Raw genomic sequence first — 13,580 nt, forward strand, 5'->3', positions numbered from 1 at the left:
TAGCAGAAAGGGAACGAGTTGGAGGGGAAACTTTTACTCTGGATTCTCAGTTTGTTTCCTAATTTTGTTTGAATTTCCTGCAGTTTTCATTGTAAAACAGGGTTGCAGCTAGTACATCCCAATATATATGTATGCAGTGTTGTTTGCAAATTAAAAGGATCATTGTTTTCCCAACTGGCTAGTTGAAGGACGGCTTTCACACACACTTATCTCTCAGAACTGAGCATGTGAAGAGATGTTCGTTCATCTAGCACAAAAGTATTGGTTTGCAGGAGAAATTTTACTCTGGTTTCACAGTCTGTTTCCTAGTGCCGGTGTGAAGTTCCTGCAGTTTTCTCTGTAAAACCGAGTTGGAGGTAGTACCACCCATTTATATGTATGGAGTGGATTTTGCAAATGAAAAGAAACTTTGTGTTCCCAACAAGCTATATGAAGGTCGGCTTTCACACACACATATCTCTCAGAACTGAGCATGTGGAGAGACTTTCGTTCATCTAGCACAAAGGAACAGGTTGCAGGAGAAACTTTTACTGTGGTTTCTCAGTCTGTTTCCTAGTACCTTTTTGAAGTTCCTGCAATTTTCACTGTAAAAGCGATTTGGACCTTGTACCTGCCCTTATAGATATATGGAGTAGAGTATGCAACTGAAAGAAACTTTGTGTTCCCATCAAGCTTTGTCAAGAAAGGCATTCAATCACAATTATCTCTCACAACGTAGCATGTGGAGAGACGTTCGTTCATCTGGCACAAATGGAACGGGTTGCAGGAGGAACTTTTACTCTGGTTTTTCAGTCTGTTTCCAATTGCCGGTTTGAAGTTCCTGCAGTTTTCACTGTAAACCCGGGTTGGAGCTAGAACCTCCCCATATATATGTAATTATTGGAGTTTGCAACTGAAAAGAACTTTGTGTTCCCAACAAGATAGTTGAAGGACGGCTTTCAATCACAATTATCTCTCACAACAGAGCATATGGAGAGACGTTCGTTCACCTAGCAGAAAGGGAACGGGTTGCAGGGGAAACTTTTACTCTTGTTTCTCAGTCTGTTTCCTAATGCCGGTTTGAAGTTCCTGCAAATTTCATTGTAAAACCGGGTTGCAGCTAGTACATCCCAATATATACGTATGCAGTGTTGTTTGCAACTGTAAAGGATCATTGTGTTCCCAACTAGCTAGTTGAAATATGGCTTTCACACACACTTATCTCTCAGAACTGAGCATGTGAAGAGACGTTCTTTCATCTAGCACAAATTTATTGGTTTGCAGGAGAAACTTTTACTCTGCTTTCACAGTCTGTTTCCTAGTGCCGGTGTGAAGTTCCTCCAGTTTTCTCTGTAAAAGCGAGTTGGATCTAGTACCTCCCTTTTATATGTATGGATTGGAGTTTGCAACTGAAAAGAAACTTTGTGTTCCCAACAAGCTAGGTGAAGTACGGCTTTCACACACATTTATCTCTCAGAACTGAGCATGTGAAGAGACGTTCGTTCATCTAGCAAAAAAGTATTGGGTTGCAGGGGAAATTTTTACTGTGGTTTCACAGTCTGTTTCCTAGTGCCGGTTTGAATTTCCTGCAGTTTTCACTGTAAAACCGAATTGGAGCTTGAATCTTCCCTTATAGATGTATGGATTAGAGTATGCAACTTAAAAGAACCTTTTGTTCCCAACAAGCTAGGTGAATGACAGATTTCTATCAATATTTTCTCTCACAACTGAGCATCTGGAGAGACGTTCGTTCATCTAGCACAAAGGGAACGGTTTGCAGGAGAGACTTTTACCCTGGTTTCTCAGTCTGTGTCCTAGTTCCGGTTTGAAGTTCCTGCAGTTTCCACTGTAAAACCGTGTTGGATCTATTACTTCCCCATATAGATGTTTTTAGTGGAGTTTGCAACTGAAAAGGCACTTTGTGTTCCCAACAAGCTATGTGAAGCACGGCTTTCACACACTCTTATCTCTCAGAAGTGAGCATGTGGAGAGACGTTCGTTCATCTAGCACAAAGGGAACGGTTTGCAGGGGAAACTTTTACTCGGGTTTCTCAGTCTGTTTCCTAGTGCCTTTTTGAAGTTCCTGCAATTTTCACTGTAAAAGCGTTTTGGACCTTGTACCTGCCCTTATAGATGTATGGATACGGTATGCAACTGAAAAGAAACTTTGTGTTCCCAACAAACTAGTTGAAGGTAGGCATTCAATCACAATTATCTCTCACAACTTAGCATGTGGAGAGACGTTCGTTCATCTAGCACAAAGGGAACGGGTTGCAGGGGAGATTTTTACTGTGGTTTCTCATTCTCTTTCCTTGTTCCGGTTTGAAGTTCCTGCAGTTTTCACTGTAAAACCGTGTTGGATCTATTACTTCCCCATATAGATGTTTGTAGTGGAGTTTGCAACTGAAAAGAAACTTGTGTTCCCAACAATCTAATTGAAGTACGGCTTTCACACACACTTACCTCTCACAACTGAGCATGTGGAGAAACGTTCGTTCATTTGGCACAAATTGAACGTGTTGCAGGAGGAAATTTTACTCTGGTTTCTCAGTCTGTTTCCTATTGCCGGTTTGAAGTTCCTGCAGTTTTCACTGTAAACCCGGGTTGGAGCTAGAACCTCCCCATATAAATATAATTATTGGAGTTTGCAACTGAAAAGAATCTTTGTGTTCCCAACAAGATAGTTGAAGAACGGCTTTCACACACAATTTTCTCTCACAACAGAGCATGTGGAGAGACGTTCGTTCACCTAGCAGAAAGGGAACGGGTTGCAGGGGAAACTTTTACTCTATTTACACAGTTTATTTCCTAATGCCGGTTTCAAGTTCCTGCAGTTTTCATTGTAAAAGAGAGTTGCAGCTAGTACATCCCAATATATATGTATGAAGTGTTGTTTGCAACTGAAAAGGATCATTGTGTTCCCAAATAGCTAGTTGAAGGACGGCTTTCACACACACTTATCTCTCAGAACTGAGCATGTGAAGAGACGTTCGTTCATCTAGCACAAAAGTATTGGTTTGCAGGAGAAACTTTTACTCTGGTTTCACAGTCTGTTTCCTAGTGCCGGTGTGAATTTCCTGCAGTTTTCTCTGTAAAACCGAGTTGGAGGTAGTACCACCCATTTATATGTATGGAGTGGATTTTGCAACTGAAAAGAAACCTTGTGTTCCCAACAAGCTATATGAAGGTCGGCTTTCGCACACACATATCTCTCAGAACTGAGCATGTGGAGAGACTTTCGTTCATCTAGCACAAAGGAACAGGTTGCAGGAAAAACTTTTACTGTGGTTTCTCAGTCTGTTTCCTAGTACCTTTTTGAAGTTCCTGCAATTTTCACTGTAAAAGCGATTTGGACCTTGTACCTGCCCTTATAGATATATGGAGTAGAGTATGCAACTGAAAAGAAACTTTGTGTTCCCATCAAGCTTTGTCAAGAAAGGCATTCAATCACAATTATCTCTCACAACGTAGCATGTGGAGAGACGTTCGTTCATCTGGCACAAATGGAACGGGTTGCAGGAGGAACTTTTACTCTGGTTTCTCAGTCTGTTTCCAATTGCCGGTTTGAAGTTCCTGCAGTTTTCACTGTAAACCCGGGTTGGAGCTAGAACCTCCCCATATATATGTAATTATTGGAGTTTGCAACTGAAAAGAACTTTGTGTTCCCAACAAGATAGTTGAAGGACGGCTTTCAATCACAATTATCTCTCACAACAGAGCATATGGAGAGACGTTCGTTCACCTAGCAGAAAGGGAACGGGTTGCAGGTGAAACTTTTACTCTTGTTTCTCAGTCTGTTTCCTAATGCCGGTTTGAAGTTCCTGCAAATTTCATTGTAAAACCGGGTTGCAGCTAGTACATCCCAATATATACGTATGCAGTGTTGTTTGCAACTGTAAAGGATCATTGTGTTCCCAACTAGCTAGTTGAAATATGGCTTTCACACACACTTATCTCTCAGAACTGAGCATGTGAAGAGACGTTCTTTCATCTAGCACAAATTTATTGGTTTGCAGGAGAAACTTTTACTCTGCTTTCACAGTCTGTTTCCTAGTGCCGGTGTGAAGTTCCTCCAGTTTTCTCTGTAAAAGCGAGTTGGATCTAGTACCTCCCTTTTATATGTATGGATTGGAGTTTGCAACTGAAAAGAAACTTTGTGTTCCCAACAAGCTTTGTGAAGTACCGCTTTCACACACATTTATCTCTCAGAACTGAGCATGTGAAGAGACGTTCGTTCATCTAGCAAAAAAGTATTGGGTTGCAGGGGAAACTTTTACTGTGGTTTCACAGTCTGTTTCCTAGTGCCGGTTTGAATTTCCAGCAGTTTTCACTGTAAAACCGAATTGGAGCTTGAAACTTCCCTTATAGATGTATGGATTAGAGTATGCAACTTAAAAGAACCTTTTGTTCCCAACAAGCTAGGTGAATGACGGATTTCTATCAATATTTTCTCTCACAACTGAGCATCTGGAGAGACGTTCGTTCATCTAGCACAAAGGGAACGGGTTGCAGGAGAGATTTTTACTGTGGTTTCTCATTCTGTTTCCTTTTCCGGTTTGAAGTTCCTGCAGTTTTCACTGTAAAACCGTGTTGGATCTATTACTTCCCCATATAGATGTTTTTAGTGGAGTTTGCAACTGAAAAGGCACTTTGTGTTCCCAACAAGCTATGTGAAGCACGGCTTTCACACACTCTTATCTCTCAGAAGTGAGCATGTGGAGAGACGTTCGTTCATCTAGCACAAAGGGAACGGTTTGCAGGGGAAACTTTTACTCGGGTTTCTCAGTCTGTTTCCTAGTGCCTTTTTGAAGTTCCTGCAATTTTCACTGTAAAAGCGTTTTGGACCTTGTAACTGCCCTTATAGATGTATGGATACGGTATGCAACTGAAAAGAAACTTTGTGTTCCCAACAAACTAGTTGAAGGTAGGCATTCAATCACAATTATCTCTCACAACTTAGCATGTGGAGAGACGTTCGTTCATCTAGCACAAAGGAAACGGGTTGTAGGAGAGATTTTTACTGTGGTTTCTCATTCTCTTTCCTTGTTCCGGTTTGAAGTTCCTGCAGTTTTCACTGTAAAGCCGTGTTGGATCTATTACTTCCCCATATAGATGTTTGTAGTGGAGTTTGCAACTGAAAAGAAACTTGTGTTCCCAACAATCTAATTGAAGTACGGCTTTCACACACACTTACCTCTCACAACTGAGCATGTGGAGAAACGTTCGTTCATTTGGCACAAATTGAACGTGTTGCAGGAGGAAATTTTACTCTGGTTTCTCAGTCTGTTTCCTATTGCCGGTTTGAAGTTCCTGCAGTTTTCACTGTAAACCCGGGTTGGAGCTAGAACCTCCCCATATAAATATAATTATTGGAGTTTGCAACTGAAAAGAATCTTTGTGTTCCCAACAAGATAGTTGAAGAACGGCTTTCACACACAATTTTCTCTCACAACAGAGCATGTGGAGAGACGTTCGTTCACCTAGCAGAAAGGGAACGGGTTGCAGGGGAAACTTTTACTCTATTTACACAGTTTATTTCCTAATGCCGGTTTGAAGTTCCTGCAGTTTTCATTGTAAAAGAGAGTTGCAGCTAGTACATCCCAATATATATGTATGAAGTGTTGTTTGCAACTGAAAAGGATCATTGTGTTCCCAAATAGCTAGTTGAAGGACGGCTTTCACACACACTTATCTCTCAGAACTGAGCATGTGAAGAGACGTTCGTTCATCTAGCACAAAAGTATTGGTTTGCAGGAGAAACTTTTACTCTGGTTTCACAGTCTGTTTCCTAGTGCCGGTGTGAAGTTCCTGCATTTTTCTCTGTAAAACCGAGTTGGAGATAGTACCTCCCCATATAGATGTTTGTAGTGGAGTTTGCAACTTAAAAGTATCTTGTGTTCCAACAAGTTAGGTGAAGTACGGCTTTCACACACACTTACCTCTCACAACTGAGCATGGGGTGAGAATTTCCTTCATCTGGCACAAATGGAACGGGTTGCAGGAGGAACTTTTACTCTGGTTTCTCAGTCTGTTTCCAATTGCCGGTTTGAAGTTCCTGCAGTTTTCACTGTAAACCCGGGTTGGAGCTAGAACTTCCCCATATATTTCTAATTATTGGAGTTTGCAACTGAAATGAAACTTTGTGTTCCCAACAAGATAGTTGAAGAACGGCTTTCAATCACAATTATCTCTCACAACAGAGCATGTGGAAAGACGTTCGTTCACCTAGCAGAAAGGGAACGGGTTGCAGGGGAAAATTTTACTCTGGTTTCTCAGTCTGTTTCCTAATGCCGTTTTGAAGTTCCTGCAATTTTCATTGTAAAACCGGGTTGCAGCTAGTACATCCCAATATATATGTATGCAGTGTTGTTTGCAACTGTAAAGGATCATTGTGTTCCCAACTAGCTAGGTGAAGTACGGCTTTCACACACACTTATCTCTCAGAACTGAGCATGTGAAGAGACGTTCGTTCATGTAGCACAAAAGTATTGGTTTGCAGGAGAAACTATTACCCTGCTTTCACAGTCTGTTTCCTAGTGCCGCTGTGAAGTTCCTGCAGTTTTCTCTGTAAAAGAATTTTGGAGCTAGTACCTCCCATTTATATATATGGAGTGGAGTTTGCAACTGAAAAGAAACTTTGTGTTCCCAACTAGCTTGGTGAAGGACGGCTTTCACACACACATATGTCTCAGATATGAGCAAGTGGGGAGACGTTCGTTCATTTAGCACAAAGGGAACGGGTTGCAGGAGAAACTTTTACTCTGGTTTCTCAGTCTGTTTCCTATTGCCGGGTTGTAGTTCCTGCAGTTTTCACTGTAAAAACGTTTTGGAGCCTTTAACTTCCCTTATAGTTGTATGGAGTAGAGTATGCAACTGAAAAGAATCTTTGTGTTCCCAACAAGCTAGGTGAAGGATGGTTTTCAATCACAATTATCTCTCACAACTGAGCATGTGGAGAGACTTTCGTTCATCTAGCACAAATGGAACGGTTTTCAGGAGAGACTTTTAATATGGTTTCTCAGTCTGTTTACTAGTGCCGGTTTGAAGTTCCTGCAGTTTTCACTGTACAAACGAGTTGGAGCTTTTACCTACCCATATTAATTTAATTAGTGGTGTTTTCAACTGAAAAGAAACTTTGTGCACCCAACAATTTAGGTGAAGGACGCCTTTCACACACACATATCTCTCAGAACTGAACATGTGGAGAGGCGTTCTTTCATCTAGCACAAAGGGAACGGGTTGCAGTAGAAATTTTTACACTGGTTTCTCAGTCTGTTTCCTAGTGCCTTTTTGAATTTCCTGCAATTTTCACTGTAAAATCGATTTGGACCTTGTACCTGCCCTTATAATTTTATGGAGAATTGTATGCAACTGGAAAGATACATTGTGTTCCCAACAAGCTAGGTGAAGTACGACTTTCACACAGAATTACCACTCACAACTGAGCATGTGGAGAATCGTTCGTTCACATAGCACAAAGGGAACGGGTTGCAGGTGAAACTATTACTCTGGTTTCTCAGTCTGTTTCCTAGTGCCGGTTTGAATTTCCTGAAGTTTTCACTGTAAAACATGGTTGGAGCTAGTACACCACAGTTTATATGTATGGAGTGGTGTTTGCAACTGAAAGGATCATTGTGTTCCCAACAAGCTTGATGAAGGTCGGCTTTCACACACACTTATCTCTCAGATCTGAGCATGTGGAGAGACGTTCGTTCATCTAGCGCAATAGTAACGGGATGCAGGAGAAACTTTTACTCTGGTTTCACAGTTTGTTTCCTAGTGCCGGTTTGAATTTCCTCCACTTTTCACTGTAATACCGAGTTGGAGCTAGTACTTCCCCATATATATGTATGAAGTGGAGTTTGCTACTGAAAAGTAGCTTTGTGTTCCCAACAAGCTAGGTGAAGGACGGCATTCACACACACATATCTCTCAGAACTGATAATGTGGAGAGACGTTCGCTCATCTAGCACAAAAGGAACGGTTTGCAGGAGAAACTTTTCTATGGTTTCTCAGTCTGTTTCCTAGTGCCGGTTTGAAATTCCTGCATTTTTAACTGTAAAACCGATTTGGAGCTTGAACCGTCCCTTATAGATGTATGTAGTAGAGTATGCAACTGAAAAGAAACTTTGTGTTCTGAACAAGCTAAGTGAAGGAAGGCTTTCAATCACAAATATCTCTCACAACTGAGCATGTGGAGAGACGTTCTTTCATCTAGCACAATGGGAACGGGTTGCAGGAGAGACTTTTAATCTGGTTTCTCAGTCTGTTTCCTAGTGCCGTTATGAAGTTTCTGCAGATTTCATTGTAAAACAGGGTTGCAGCTAGTACATCACAATATATATATATGGGGTGTTGTGTGCAACTGAGAAAGATCATTGTATTCCCAACTAGCTAGGTGAAGGAAGGCTTTCACACACACTTATCTCTCAGAACTGAGCATGTGGAGAGAAGTTCGTTCATCTAGCAGAAAAGGAACTGTTTGCAGTAGAAACATTTACTGTGTTTTCTCAATTTGTTTCCTAGTGCCGGTTTGAAGTTCCTGCCATTTTCACTGTAAAACGGTGTTGGATCTATTACTTCCCCATATAGATGTTTGTAGTGGAGTTTGCAACTGAAAAGAAATTTTGTGTTCCCAAAAAGCTAGGTGAATTACGGCTTTCACACACACTCACCACTTACAACTGAGCATGTGGAGAAACGTTCGTTCATCTAGCAGAAATGGAACGGGTTGCAGGAGGAACTTTTACTCTGGTTTCTCAGTCTGTTTCCTATTGCCTGTTTGAAGTTCCTGCAATTTTCACTGTAATAACGAGTTGGAGCTAGTACCTCCATATATAAATATGATTAGTGGAGTTGCAACTGAAAAGAAACTTTGTGTTCCCAACAAGCTAGGTGAAGAACGGCTTTCACTCACACTTTTCTCTCACAAGAGAGCATGTGGAGAGACGTTCATTCACATAGCACAAAGGGAATGGTTTGCAGGGGAAACTTTTACTCTGGTTTCTCAGTCTGTTTCCTAGTGCCGGTTTGAAGTTCCTGCAGTTTTCACTGTAAAACCGATTTGGTGCTAGTACCACCCCATATATATGTATGCATTGGAGTTTGCAACTGAAAAGTAACTTTGTGTTCCCAACAAGCTAGGTGAAGGACGGCTTTCATTCACAATTATCTCTCAAAACTGAGCATGTGGAGAGACGTTCGTTCATCTCGCACAAACGGAACAGGTTGCAGGAGAAACTTTTACTCTGGTTTCTCAGTCTGTTTTCTAGTGCCGGTTTGAAGTTCATGCAGTTTTCAATGTAAAACCGATTTGGAGCTTTTACATTCCCTTATAGATGTATGGAGTAGAGTATGCAACTGAAAAGAACTTTGTGTTCCCAACAAGCTACGTGAAGGACGGCTTTCAATCACAATTATCTCTCACAACTGGGCATGTGGAGAGACATTCGTTCATCTAACACAAAGGGAACGGTTTTCATTAGAGACTTTAACTCTGGATTCTCAGTCTGATTCCTAGTGCTGGTTTGAATTTCCTGCAGTTTTCACTGTAAAACCGAGTTGGAGCTAGTACCTACCCATATAAATTTAATTATTGGAGTTTGCAACTGAAAAGAAATTTGTGTTCCCAAAAAGCTAAGTGAAGGACGTCTTTCACACACATTTATCTCTCACAACTGAGCATGTCTAGAGACATTATTTCACCTAACACAAAGGGAACGGGTTGCAGGAGAAACTTTTACTCTGGTATCTCAGTCTGTTTCCTAGTGCCGGATTGAAGTTCCTGCAGTTTTCACTGTAATACCACTTTGGAGCCAGTATATCCCAATATATATGTATGGAGTGGTGTTTGCAACTGAAAAGGATCATTATGTTCCCATCAAGCTAGTTGAAGGACGGCTTTCACACAAACTTATCTCTCAGAACTGAGCAGGTGGAGAGACGTTCGTTCACTAACACAAATGGAACGGGTTTCAGGAGAGACTTTTACTCTGGTTTCTCAGTCTGTTTCGTAGTGCCTTTTTGAAGTTCCTGCAATTTTCAATGTAAAAGCGATTTGCACCTTGAACATTCACTTTTAGATATATGGATTAGGGTATGCAACTGTAAAGAAACTTTGTGTTCCCAACAAGCTAGGTGAAGGACGGCATTAGCACACAATTATCTCTCAGAACTGAGCATGTGTAGAGACATTCGTTCACCTAGCACAAAGGAACGGGTTGCAGGGGAAAATTTTACTCTGGTTTCTCAGTCTGTTTCCTAGTGCCGGTTTTTAGTTCCTGCAGTTTTCACTGTAAAACCGAGTAGGAGCTAGTATCTACACATATATATGTATGGAGTGGAGATTGCAACTGAAAAGAAATTTTGTGTTCCCAACAAACTACTTGATGGACGGCTTACACACACATATTTCTCAGAACTGAGCATGTGGAGAGACGTTCGTTCATCTAGCACAAAGTAAATGGGTTGCAGTTGAGACTTTTACTCCGGTTTCTCAGTCTTTTTCCTAGTGCCGGTTTGAATTTCCTGCAGTTTTCTCTGTAAAACCGAGTTGGAGCTATTACATACCCATATACATATATGAATTTGAGTTTGCAAATTAAAAGAAACTTTGTGTTCCCAACAAGCTAGGTGAAGGATGGCTTTCAAACACACTTATCTCTCAGAAATGATCATGTAGAGAGACGTTCGTTCATCTATCACAAAGGGAGTATATTGCAGGAGAAATATTTCGTCTGGTTTCTCAGTCTGTTTCCTAGTGCCGGTTTGAAGTTCCTGCATTTTTCATTGTAAAACCGGGTTGCAGCTAGTACATACCAATATATATGTATGGAGTGTTGTTTGCAACTGAAAAGGATCACTGTGTTCCCAAATAGCTAGGTGAAGGACGGTTTCACACACACTTATCTCTCAGAATTCAGCATTTGGAGAGACGTTCGTTCAACTTGCACAAAGTGAACCGGTTTCAGGAGTGACTTTTACTCTGGTTTATCAGTTTGTTTCCTAGTGCCGGTTTGAAGTTCTCTCAGTTTTCACTGTAAAACCGAGTTGGAGCTTGTACCTACCCATATAAATTTAAATAGTGGAGTTTTCAACTGAAAAGAAACTTTGTGTTCCCAACAAGCTAGGTGAAGGACGCCTTTCACACACATTTATCTCTCACAACTGAGCATGTGTAGAGACTTTCGTTCATCTAGCACAAAGGAACGGGTTGCTGGACTAACTTTACACTGGATTCTCAGTCTGTTTCCTATTGCCTTTTTAAAGTTCCTGCAATTTTCACTGTAAAAGCGATTTGGACCTTGTAACTGCCCTTATAGATGTATGGAGTAGTGTTTGCAACTGAAAAGAAACTGTTTTCACAACAAGCTAGGTGAAAGAAGGCATTCAATCACAATTATCTCTCACAACTGAGCATGTGGAGAGACGTTCGTTCATCTAGCACAAAGGGAACGGGTTGCAGGAGAGACTTATCCTCTGGTTTCTCAGTCTGTTTCCTAGTGCCCGTTTGAAGTTTCTGCAGTTTTCACTGTAAAACAGATTTGGTGCTAGTACCACCCCATATATATGTATGATTGGAGTTTGCAACTGAAAAGAAAATTTGTGTTCCCAACAAGCAAGGTGAAGGACGGCTTTCATTCACAATTATCTCTCACAACTGAGCATGTGGAGAGACGTTCGTTCATATAGCACAAATGGAACGGGTTTCAGGAGAGACATTTACTCTGATTTCTCAGTCTGTTTCCTAGTGCCGGTTTGAAGTTCCTGCAGTTTTCACTGTAAAACCGAGTTGGAGCTAGTACCTACCCATATAAATTTAATTAGTGGAGTTTGCAACTGAAAAGAAACTTTGTGTTCCCAACAAGATAGATGTAGGACGGCTTTCACATACACTTATCTCTCACACCTGAGCATGTGTAGAGACTTTCTTTCACCTAGCACAAAGGGAACGGCTTGCATGAGAAACTTTTACTCTGGTTTCTCAGTCTGTTTCCTTGTGCCAGTTTGAAGATCCTGCAGTTTTCACTGTAAAAGGGAGTTGGAGCTGTACCTCCCCATATATATGTATGGATTGGAGTTTGCAACTGAAAAGAAACTTTGTGTTCCCAACAAGCTAGGTGAAGGACGGCTTTCACACACACTTATATCTCACAACTGAGCATGTGTAGAGACTTTCGTTCATCTAGCACAAAGAACGGGTTGCTGGACAAACTTTACACTGGATTCTCAGTCTTTTTCCTAGTGCCTTTTTGAAGTTCCTGCAATTTTCACTGTAAAGCGATTTGGACCTTGTAACTGCCCTTATAGATGTATGGAGTAGTGTATGCAACTGAAAAGAAACTGTTTCCCAACAAGCTAGTTGAAAGAAGGCATTCAATCACAAATATCTCTCACAATTGAGCATGTGGAGAGACGTTCGTTCATCTCGCACAAACGGAACAGGTTGCAGGAGAAACTTTTACTCTGGTTTCTCAGTCTGTTTCCTATTGCCGGGTTGTAGTTCCTGCAGTTTTCACTGTAAAAACGATTTGGAGCTTTTAACTTCCCTTATAGTTGTATGGAGTAGAGTATGCAACTGAAAAGAATCTTTGTGTTCCCAACAAGCTAGGTGAAGGACGGCTTTCAATCACAATTATCTCTCACAACTAAGCATGTGGAGAGACGTTCGTTCATCTAGCACCAAGGGAACGGGTTTCAGAAGAGAATTTTACTCTGGTTTCTCAGTGTGTTTCCTAGTGCCGGTTTGAAGTTCCTGCAGTTTTCATTGTAAAACCGGGTTGCAGCTATTACATCACAATATATATGTATGGAGTGATGTTTGCAAATGAAAAGGATCATTGTGTTCCCACTAGCTAGTTTAAGGACGGATTTCACCCACACTTATCTCTCAGAAATGAGCATGTGGAGAGACTTTCGTTCACCAAGCACAAAGGGAACGGTTTGCAGGAGAAACTTTAACTCTGGTTTCTCAGTCTCTTTCCTAGTGCCGGGATGAAGTTCCTCCAGTTTTCACTGTAAAATGGATTTGGAGCTTGAACCTTCCATTATAGATATATGGAGTAGAGTATGCAAGTGAAAAGAATCTTTGTGTTCCCAACAAGCTAGGTGAAGGGCGGTTTTCAATCACAAATATCTCTCACAACTGAGCATGTGGAGAGACTTTCGTTCATCTAGCACAAATGGAACGGTTTACAGGAGGGACTTTTAATCTGGTTTCTCAGTCTGTTTACTAGTGCCGGTTTGAAGTTCCTGCAGTTTTCACTGTACAAACGAGTTGGAGCTTTTACCTACCCATATAAATTTAATTAGTGGAGTTTGCAACTGAAAAGAAACTTTGTGTTCCCAACAAGTTAAGTGAAGGACGCCTTTCACACACACATATCTCTCAGAACTGAACATGTGGAGAGACGTTCATTCATCTAGCACAAAGGGAACGGGTTGCAGTACAAACTTTTACACTGGTTTCTCAGTCTGTTTCCTAGTTCCTTTTTGAAGTTCCTGCAATTTTCACTGTAAAATCGAGTTGGACCTTGTACCTGCCCTTATAATTTTATGGAGAATAGTATGCAACTGAAAAGAAACATTGTGTTCCCAACAAG

The sequence above is a fragment of the Camelus ferus genome, chromosome 9 (assembly GCF_009834535.1).
Source record: "Camelus ferus isolate YT-003-E chromosome 9, BCGSAC_Cfer_1.0, whole genome shotgun sequence".
NCBI classification, from domain to species: Eukaryota; Metazoa; Chordata; class Mammalia; order Artiodactyla; family Camelidae; genus Camelus; species Camelus ferus.